This window comes from Lemur catta, chromosome 11, assembly GCF_020740605.2.
Source record: "Lemur catta isolate mLemCat1 chromosome 11, mLemCat1.pri, whole genome shotgun sequence".
NCBI classification, from domain to species: Eukaryota; Metazoa; Chordata; class Mammalia; order Primates; family Lemuridae; genus Lemur; species Lemur catta.
Genome location: NC_059138.1, coordinates 24383583 through 24393588, shown reverse-complemented (window position 1 = coordinate 24393588; position 10006 = coordinate 24383583).

The following is a 10006-nucleotide window of genomic DNA, read 5'->3' as shown; positions in this document are numbered from 1 at the left end:
ACCAATATCCCATATGAATAGATCCAAAAATCCTCAAAAAAAAAAAAAAAAAACCTAGCAAACACAAATCAGCAACATGTAAAAAAGAATTGTACACTATGACCAAGTGGGATTTATTCCAAGAATATAAGGTTGGTTTAACATCCAAATATCAATCTAATATACCACTTAATAGAATAAAAGACAAAAACTATATGATGATTTCGACAGATGCAGAAAAAGTATTTGACAAATATCCTTTCATGATAAAAGCACTAAACGAAGTAGGAAAAGAAAAGAAATTCTTCAACTTGATAAAAGGCATTTACAGAACCCCACAGTTAACATCATACTTAAAAGACTGAATTCTTTCCTCCTAGGATAAGTAACAAGACAAAGATTTCCACTCTTGCTACTTCTATTCAACATTGTATTGGAAGTGTTAGCCAGGGCAATTAGGCAAGATAAGGAATGAAAAAGCCATCCAGAATAGACAGAAAGAAATAAAACTATTTCTATTCACAGATGCATAATCTTGTATACAGAGATATTAAGAGAAAGAGAACACGTGCACTATAAACCAATAAATTTAGCAAGGTTGCATTATACATGATCAATCAGGGTCAGCTTAGGCTGTCATAACAAAAATATTAAGGATTAAGTGGCATAAGAAACAGAAATATATTTCTCATAGTTCTGGAGGCTGAGAAATTTAAGATTAAGGCCAGCAAGGTAGATTTCATTCTAAGGCCTTTTCTCTTGGCCTGTAGGGGGCCACCATCCCACTATGTGCTCATATTTACCTCTTTTTGTGTATGCTTCTGGTAGGGGGTACAGAGAAAGCTCTCTGGTGTCTCTTTTTATAAGAACACTAATCCCATCATGAGGGCCCTGCTTTCATGACCTCATCTAAACCCAATTTTCTCCCAAAGGCGCTATCTCCAAATATCCTGTGGTACAAACAGTAGTTTGGGAAAGTAGTTCAATATTCCCTGCTTTGGGAGAAGGAAAAGTGCCAGAAGAGGAGACTAGAGAGATACTTTGAAGATACATCAAGATGATTATCCTGGAGTCTTTAACCTTTGGCCTCCATAAATGAGCCACCAGTTAAAATTGTATGTAAATTTTATCTGTACATACAGGCATACCTTGGAGGTATTGCAGGTTTGGTTCTAGACCACTGCAATAAAGCGAATATTGCAATAAAGGGAGTCACACAAATTTTTTTTTGTTTCCCAGTACATATAAAAGTTATGTGCACACTACACTGTAGTCTGTTAAATGTGCGATAGGATTATGTCTAAATCAATATACATACCTTAATTTAAAAATGCTTTATTGCTAAAAAATGCTAATGATCATCTGAGCCCTCAGCAAGTTGAAATCTTTTTGCTGGTGGAGGATCTTGCCTCAATGTTGATGGCTGCTGACTGATCAGGGTGGTGCTTGTTAAAGGTTGGGGTGGCTGTGGCAACTTCTTAAAATAAGACAACAATGAAGTTTGCCACAGTGATTGAATCTTCCTTTCACAAAAGTTTTCTTTGTAACATGCACTGCTGTTTGATAGCATTTGACTCACAATAGAACTTCTTTCAAAATTGGAGTCAATACTTTCAAACCATGCCACTGCTTTATCCAACAAAGTTTATGGAATATTATAAATTATAAATTAGGACATAGGAAATATATTAACATATAGGTATATGTATTAATGACATTTAAAAGATATACACATGTGCATGTATGTATACAATATATAAATATAAAGAAACTATTAAATTGGAACTAGTCATCTGATGCATCCTCTGTGAAGTGACATATATATTTGGACACACTAAATCACTTTCTTCAGGAAATCACATTAGGATTGGGAGAAAATGTCCTTATTTTTCAAACCAGACAATGCTGATCTAGTCACTGGAACCGAGATGAATGGACGTTTGTGAGGCCGTGGTCTTTGTTCCCTCTCCCTCCAGATTCCAAGAATTTTGGTCATTGTGGGACGTGTTCTAGGATGTAGAATCATGCAATTATAAAAGAGACATGTGTTTTCACTTGTTGTAGCCTTGGGTCCAGGCTTCTGCTGTACCACGTTTGCTAAAGACACCAAGGCTAGGCAGACCTAGCTGATCCTGGCTAAGGTACTGCATAGCTAACAATTTCCATGTGGTGAGAAAATGTGTAGGTTTTTCTGAGCCAATCCCTCTGCAGAGGGGTGAGAATACATATGGAGGTGGCTCAAGAGTGGCATTCTATGGCTGGTGACAGTAGAATGAACTACAAAGGAACATCATCCTTGGCATCTGTGATACCAGAAGGGGGTTGGGGAATGTCTTACTGTGAGTACCAAGGGGATCAAATGCACCATATTCTCAGGTGAGAGAGAGTTCCCAAAGGAGTAAATGTTCCGATCCTCCTCGGGAAGAATACAGATGTCGGAAAGTTCTTCTGTAAATAAAGTTAGTAGGCCAGGTGACTTAGAGCCAAAATCTGGGTCTCACATTTCACAAAAGTTATTCTGCAAGATCTTTAGCCTATACAATAAGAGAACTCTTATTTCTCCAAAATTAGGTGACTGGAAGAGTTAGGACCTCATACACTGCTTCTCAGTGGTGCAAGGCTCTTTTGTGAGGGGATGGATCTCACCAAAGTTAATCCACCCAGTTAGTGACTCTGGAGCTCTGCTCCAGAGCTAATTACTAAGGGAGGCATGAGGCCAAAACACTAAAAAGAAAACCTCTCAATTCTCAAGGCATGATGCACTCGTTCCTGAAAACCTCCCAGGGACGAGTACTACCTTTGCCAGTTTCCCTGCAGTTTTCATGATCAAGAAGCAAAGGTAAAAATAACCCCAGATCAGGGAGTATTCTTTCCTCTCCCCACCTTGGAAAGAAAAAAATATATATATTCTATTTAAGTTAATTATTAGAATTGACTAACATATTCAAATTCCAACAGTTTGGATATTATCCATCTCTTGTGCCTTCATCCATATCAGGTATGTTCAAAATGTTTTGGATTTTTTTCTCCTATTTTCTTCTCTATCTATGCTACGAACACTTCCAAAAAGTGTCCATAACCAGATAACTGTGTGTTTCAGATGTGGCGGTTTTCCAAATCTCATTCTAAAATGGGCTGAAACTTAGTGGCTATCTGCTTCCATATATTTGAGTTAATCAATGTGTGAAAATGGGGATATCTAACACTCTCACTCAGATCTGGATTACACTTAATATCGAGGCTAAACATAGGTATCTCTATTGAAAAATAGAAAGAACTTATGGGAGGATTGAGTAATAAAGATTTCTACCCCATCCCTTCCCTTCAGGGCATACCTAGTTCCACTTTTAGAGACCAAATACTGTTGCTCTCCATTGAAAAGCAAGAAAGAAAAGAAGTGATAAAAGGCAAGGATATTTGTTTAAGGAGATGAAAACAGTTTTATGGGATTAAACTTAATAAGCATTATTAACACAAATGGTAATAAGAATATACTAATAAGTAAAATAACAATCATTTTAAAAATGAGTAGCTTAAAGGAATTTAGAAATAGAAAGATAAATTTAGGTATAAGAAAAAAATTCAAAAATGATGAAAAGATATCATAAATGTTGATATGTATTTTTGACTGATCTCATCAGACATAAAATGACAAATTAAGTGAAATAAAATAAACAAGATAAAATGGGAGGGAGAAAATAGCCAAAATAGAGAAGGGACTTCAGAAATGTGAGATGAGGAATATGATCATTTTTAAAAACTGCATAAACAGAACTAAAGTAATCATTCATCAAGCCAATGTACAGTGATTGCTTATGCTGTGTGTTAGAAACCAACTGAGGTATGAGGGATCCTGAGAATCTGTCTGTGAACTAGATTGGCAGATCTCAGTCATCAAGGACTTTGTTCCAGCAGCCAGATACACAGTAAATAAGTAAATGATTTAATAGAGAAAATTACCAAATGGTATTTTTCCAAGAGGGAATGAAGAGTGCGCTGTGATAGGAGGGTATCTAGTTGGAAAGGCAGGAAAAGCCTTTCTGAGAAGGTGACATTTATGCTGAGACAAGAAGGAAGAGAAGGACCCAGTTATACAAAAACTGGCTAAAGAGTGTTCCAGGCAGAGGGAACAGAAAGGACAGAAGTACTGAGGAAGGAAAATGCCACGACAGAAGTATGGGTGAGGTAAAAGGATGAATGGCAGGGCAACGGGGACTGCATTGAAAAGATCATGCATTGGGAACAGTTTAAATATGGAATAGTATGATCTGATTACACTATTAAAAGATTATGACTCCAACTGATACATGGGAAAAACAAATTGGAAAAAGGAAAGAATAGAAGAAAGAAATGGTTGAAAAACCACTGTAGTAAACTGGGCAAGAATAATAATAGCCTGAACTAAATAGTTGGCAGTGGAAGTGGGCTAATTCATTGTATAATTTGGAGATAAAATGAGAAAGATTTACAGCTAGATTGGATAAGAGAGGTAAAGGAAAGGGTACAATGAAAGAATGGCTCCTAGATTTCTGACTTTATCAACAAAGCAGGTAAAAATTCATCCGGAATAATTTTTTTAAAAAGAAGAAATAACAAGTTTTAAAAGTGTAAAGAAACAAACATTAGCCAAGTTATACGCTAGAGAATTAAAATAAAATAGTAAAACAAAAAAAAGAGCTAAAAAAATAAAATCAGAAGTAAACAGCAGAATGGAGTGAATATAAAACACCCTTACACATAGTAAAACAAAGGTCTCTGGGTTAAAGCAGCTACCAGTACCCATCAGATATCCCCCTTGCTATCTTTCTAAGGATTGAGTTCACTACATTAAGATGAATTGGAGCTAAGGTCCTTGGGTAACTTCAGGACCAAAAATATTTGACCAGAGGGACCTTTTTTTTTTTAATAACTATAAAGCCAAAGACTGCCAGATTGCTCCAGCTGACTTTTCCTCCCACCCTCAAATTCGGCAAAGCCTGCTTACTGAGCAGATTTCCCCAGAGGAAAACAAACTGGGAAGAAGTCTTATTTTACTGGGAGCACTGGGCAAGACTCTCAGAAGGCAATAAAAGAGCAATGAACTAATAAATTAAAAGAGAGATGCCAGTATTAGACACTGACAGAAGGAAAATAGGAAAAGTTGGAGTAATGACTGAAGAGGAAAAAATTGGCAGGGGTCGCCCACTGAATTCCGACAACTATATAAGTTTTTATAAAGGTATAACAGTGCAATTTTTAACATCTTTTAGCGTATAAATTCCAAACTTTCCTTTAAATGTTCTGTTAACATCTTGCATATGAATCCCTGTACACTGAAAAGCTAGGTAAATTTTTTTCTAAACTCTGTAGTGAACATAGCTTTAAATCTCAAGAGCTGCTTTATTTGCAATATATTATACACTACATAATATATAATGTAGTAAGAAATAGTCTCATGGATTGTATACATTCCAGCAACTTTCCCTTTTTCCATTACAATGTAATCTTGTAATATAGAGATATTATAAAACATCCAAAACTTCCTAGTTTCCATAGAGAGCCAATTGACTTCATAAACCATGATGTTCTTTTGCCAGAAGATGGTGCTAAAGAGTCGGGTGTTAATGGCAATCTTGGCACCTTGTACCATTGAGGGGATGTAGAGCTTTTTTCTTTTAGATGTTCTGGCAAATTCATTTGGGAAGAAACATAACAAACAGTACAACATAAAGGAATTGGAGCTAAAGAATCTCAGATACATGTAGATATCAGGGAAAAAAGTCTACTCCAGGAATGACTAGAACCCAAAAAGAGCTAACCTGCCATTTAAAAAGTCATTACTAATAACAAATAACAAGATAAGGAGGCCTTGGCTACAGTGGCCCTATACGACCCTAAAATGCTATTGCATGCATTTTTAATAGTTGGAGGATGTATGAGTCTGACTTAAGAGGCCATAAAAGAAGGAAGGAAGTGAGGAAATCAGTATGTTGCTATCAGCGCCTGAAGGAAGGGGAGTCAGCAGGAAAAAGGAAAAGGATGAAGAGGTGGATAAGGTTATAATAAAGTCCAACTGAGCAAGAAGTGGAACCGGCACACCCACAGTAGCACAAGGCCAGTAAGCCAGGTGGAAAAGGGAGGCCAAATGGAATTACGCAGTATCTTTAAAGGATCATGTAGCTGTGATGGTCGTAGGGAACATAGTGGAGACACTTGTGAGGAAACTGAGACACAAGCACATTAAGTATAACTGATTTTCCCTGGTAAGGTACAAAGAGGAGGATGCAGAGGGGAACTAGAGTGTGATGAAAATGCCTTAAGATAATTGAGCACATCCAAATGATACATACTTTTATCATAGTTTCACTTTTTTATTCAGATTCACTTTAATTCATGTCATTTTCTCATATATTCTTTAACATTATAAGTTAATTTTAATTCTTTCTGCAATAATTCTCTTCTTCCCAGATCTTGAAAATCCCCAAATTGGATGCTTTTAGAAATTGATCAAAAATGTTAATAAAAGTACTAAACATGTTGAACAATACAGAGTCAAGCTGATATCAACCCATTATTAAGATTTTTTTGAATATGATTATTCAGTCTTAAACCCTCTAATTAACTATTCTCCATCCAACTCGTGTGTCTTCATCATATCCCCAGGGTTGCTAGGACAATTTCTTTCAAAGGAATTATAGAAATCATGATCTTTGTTTACTAGCGTTCCTTTTGAAAATAAATACCAACCATAGTCTTTTCACATAGAAATTACTCTTAAAATGTTGAATGAATAAAAAGATAAATAGCAAAATAAAGTTCAAATGATAAAAGTTGTCCACACTCATGGTGGGTAATCTATTTCTGTCATAACTACTCACAAACTACCTGCTTATATTCTGTATCAGCTGGAAAAAATTATGAAAACATTTATTCATCTAAAGCCTCCTAATGCCTTTTTCATTCTCTATGTTGCTTGAAAATTACCAGCAATATTTCTGTGATCAGAACTCCACGTATTTTAGTCTCTAAGTAGTAATTCTCCTTGGCCTAAACACCTGTCAACTTAATGTTGCCATTTGGCTAGGCTGTGAATATATACCCCTCTTTCCTCCTTCTACTTTTTTTTCCTGGACCTTTAAAAAGTTCTCTTTATACTGTTAGTGCTTCCTTATTTATTCACTCACTCATTTGTGAAGGCTCAGTTAATTTAAGACTTTAGCTTTCCTAACACTACTGTCACAAGTCTTTATACTTATCCTTATTATAGAGACCTTTGCCAACTTTTTTATGTACTCTTTTAATATCTGAGTTTATGAGAGAGATTGCCATTTACCACAGTGATTCCATTTAATGTCTCACCCTTTTCTTTCTCAGTGAGACTTTGTGTGCATTGTTAGAATTTCATGTGCTACACAGTCTACCTTCCTCTTGTAGAGATTCAGGCTACTGAATCATTGTAATCTTTAAACTATTTTATGAAGTCTTATTTCTTCTATTTCATCAACCTGTTTGAAATATCCAGTTTTGTCTTTCTTTGGCAATATAAATCTGTAATAATATAATTTATATGCAAGATATTTTATATGCAAAGATAAGAACCAAGTACTAATAGTAAATGTTATCAGTATATAAAAATGTGGGTTATTTATTTTACTCGTTACATTTGAATACATTGATTTCATACTAATAATATGCTTTCCCTTGATAATTTCAAATTTTAATTGGGAAAACCTTAGATAAAAATATCTTCTTAGTTATGATTAAGAATAAAGATCTTAAATTTATATTTTCAGTGAATAACTATTTTTAAATTTCTCTATTGCTATATACTCACTGTAGAGGTTATAATAGTTATATATTTGTTCTCTGAATTTTTTTATTAGTAGTTCATTTCCACACAAAATAAACTTTCTATAAATGTTCTCAGAAATACCCTAAATGGTTTTCTATTTTTTTCCTTTTACTTAATCTCTGCCTAACTCTCGCCTGAGGGCTTAATATATAATTGTAGTAAATGAAAGTTAAAAATTAACTCAGAACAAGTTTGCAACCTGCCTGGTACCATGGGATTTGCAAATCTATAACTCCTCCAGCTCCTGGGAGCTGAGTTAATTATGGCAAATCACACTAATTAAATTATTCGCTAGGTATTTTTTAAAAACAAATCTATTATGCTGTAGAATGCATTGTGGATTTGGCTTAAGACTCCCAGCTTGTCTTTCCCTTCATTATGAAATTCCTATTTAGACATTTACTTAGGTAAGAATATAAAGCATATAATGAGGCTGCAGGTGTCCCTTGCCATTGTTTAGGTCCCCAGCCCTTTAATTCAACTCACGTTTATTGAATGCCCACATTGTGCAAAGCCCAAGCCCTACACCTCCTGTCCTCAAAGAGGTTACAATAAAACCTGATGTAACAAATGTACATAAATAATTACTACACAAGGCAAACGAACTACATATGATAGGGAAATAAAGGAAGAAAAGAGACAGGTTCTGGCAAGATTAGAAAAAGTTCATGGAGATGGAGAAAGAAGGTTAAAGTTGGGTCTCAGTGGAGCAGGTCTTCTACAGATGGAAATGGGGGAATGTCAAGAAAGGGCATTTGAAACAGGCAACAAGGCAAACAACTCAGAGAGAAGAATGTGCCTTGCCTGTTCAGAGAGCAAACAGAAGTTAAGCTAAGGTAGCAGGTGAAGTCCTGAGGTGCGTGGCAGGCCCAGGTTTTCGACTGCAGCACTTGGTAAGATTTTGGTTTGGCTACTTGTTGAGTTGCTTGAGTCACTGAGTGAAGCAGCCATCACAATCAAACTTGCTGGACACAGGGACAGCTCTGAGCTTGCCTCCGCTTTCAGCCACTTGAACAAGGACTACTCAGCATAGGTAGACACTGCACAGCATCTCTCACTCCAGCCTGTGAATGCGGAGGGCAGTAATGCTATTAACCATCTGTGCACATATATTTCACACTTCTGGGAGCATCTAGCATCATGGTTACGTTTGTCTGGGTTAAAGTTCTAGCTGTTTCCCTTACTGGCTATGTGACGTTGGGTCATTTTACTTAACCCCCTAAGCCTTACATCTTCTTTGAAAAATGGTCACGATAATATAATACCTACTTTGCAGGAATGGTGTGAGGATTAAATGAGATAATGCATGTAAAAGACTAGGATTGCATCATACAGCACCTTTGTGCAGTTTAGAAAATTTTGATCATCTCTTCAGGTGGATACAACCCTTCACCAGGGCACTCATATGCGTGAGTGGAGATAAAGATGGATTAAGTATCCTCATTGCTTCACTCAAGCATCCTTGTGCAGGGCACAACCTAGACAGCTGCACTCAGAAGCCCTGAGCAAAGAGCTTACAATAATGCTTGTTTATAACAAAAGCTCAATAAATATTAGCAATCATTATAATTATTAAACAGCAAGCCACTCAAAAACACAGCGTTGAAGCTCAGTCAGAGAGCATCTGGTTAAGTCTGTTATGAAAAGAGAGTGATATTTACAATGCACACCCAAGTCTTAGAAAAGAGTTCAAAATACAGAATTGGAAAGCAAACCAACAGGTGTTTCATTCCTGGGTGACTTTCCTCCCACTAGGTGGTGCTGGCTTTCTTCAGCTTGTTGCAATGGAGCTGACTTTCATTTAGAAATGGCTTCTGTATACCAATAACTCAACAACCAAGTGGGACCTGTCTCCCACAGTCTTCCTACAATTCCTTGCAGGGGAAGAGGTGCTACATCTCTCTCAGAGTATGTATGCTGTATAATATACTTAAACACAGCTCAAAGGAAATGATTCTCACTAGATAGTAGAAGGCTATAGAAGGTCTGTAAGCTACAATGGAGAAACTCTATTAATTTCCCAACACTTTGAATTCAAAACCAGACTGTCATCAATAATTAATTTACCAAATAACAGCATGACTTCACTATTTGATCTTCTTCAGCATTGTTTTGAGTGTGGGAGTGCAGACAGGACATGATAATTCAACCGTTTGGCTATACAAAAGTTATTTTCCAGATACCTAGTCTCCCTGC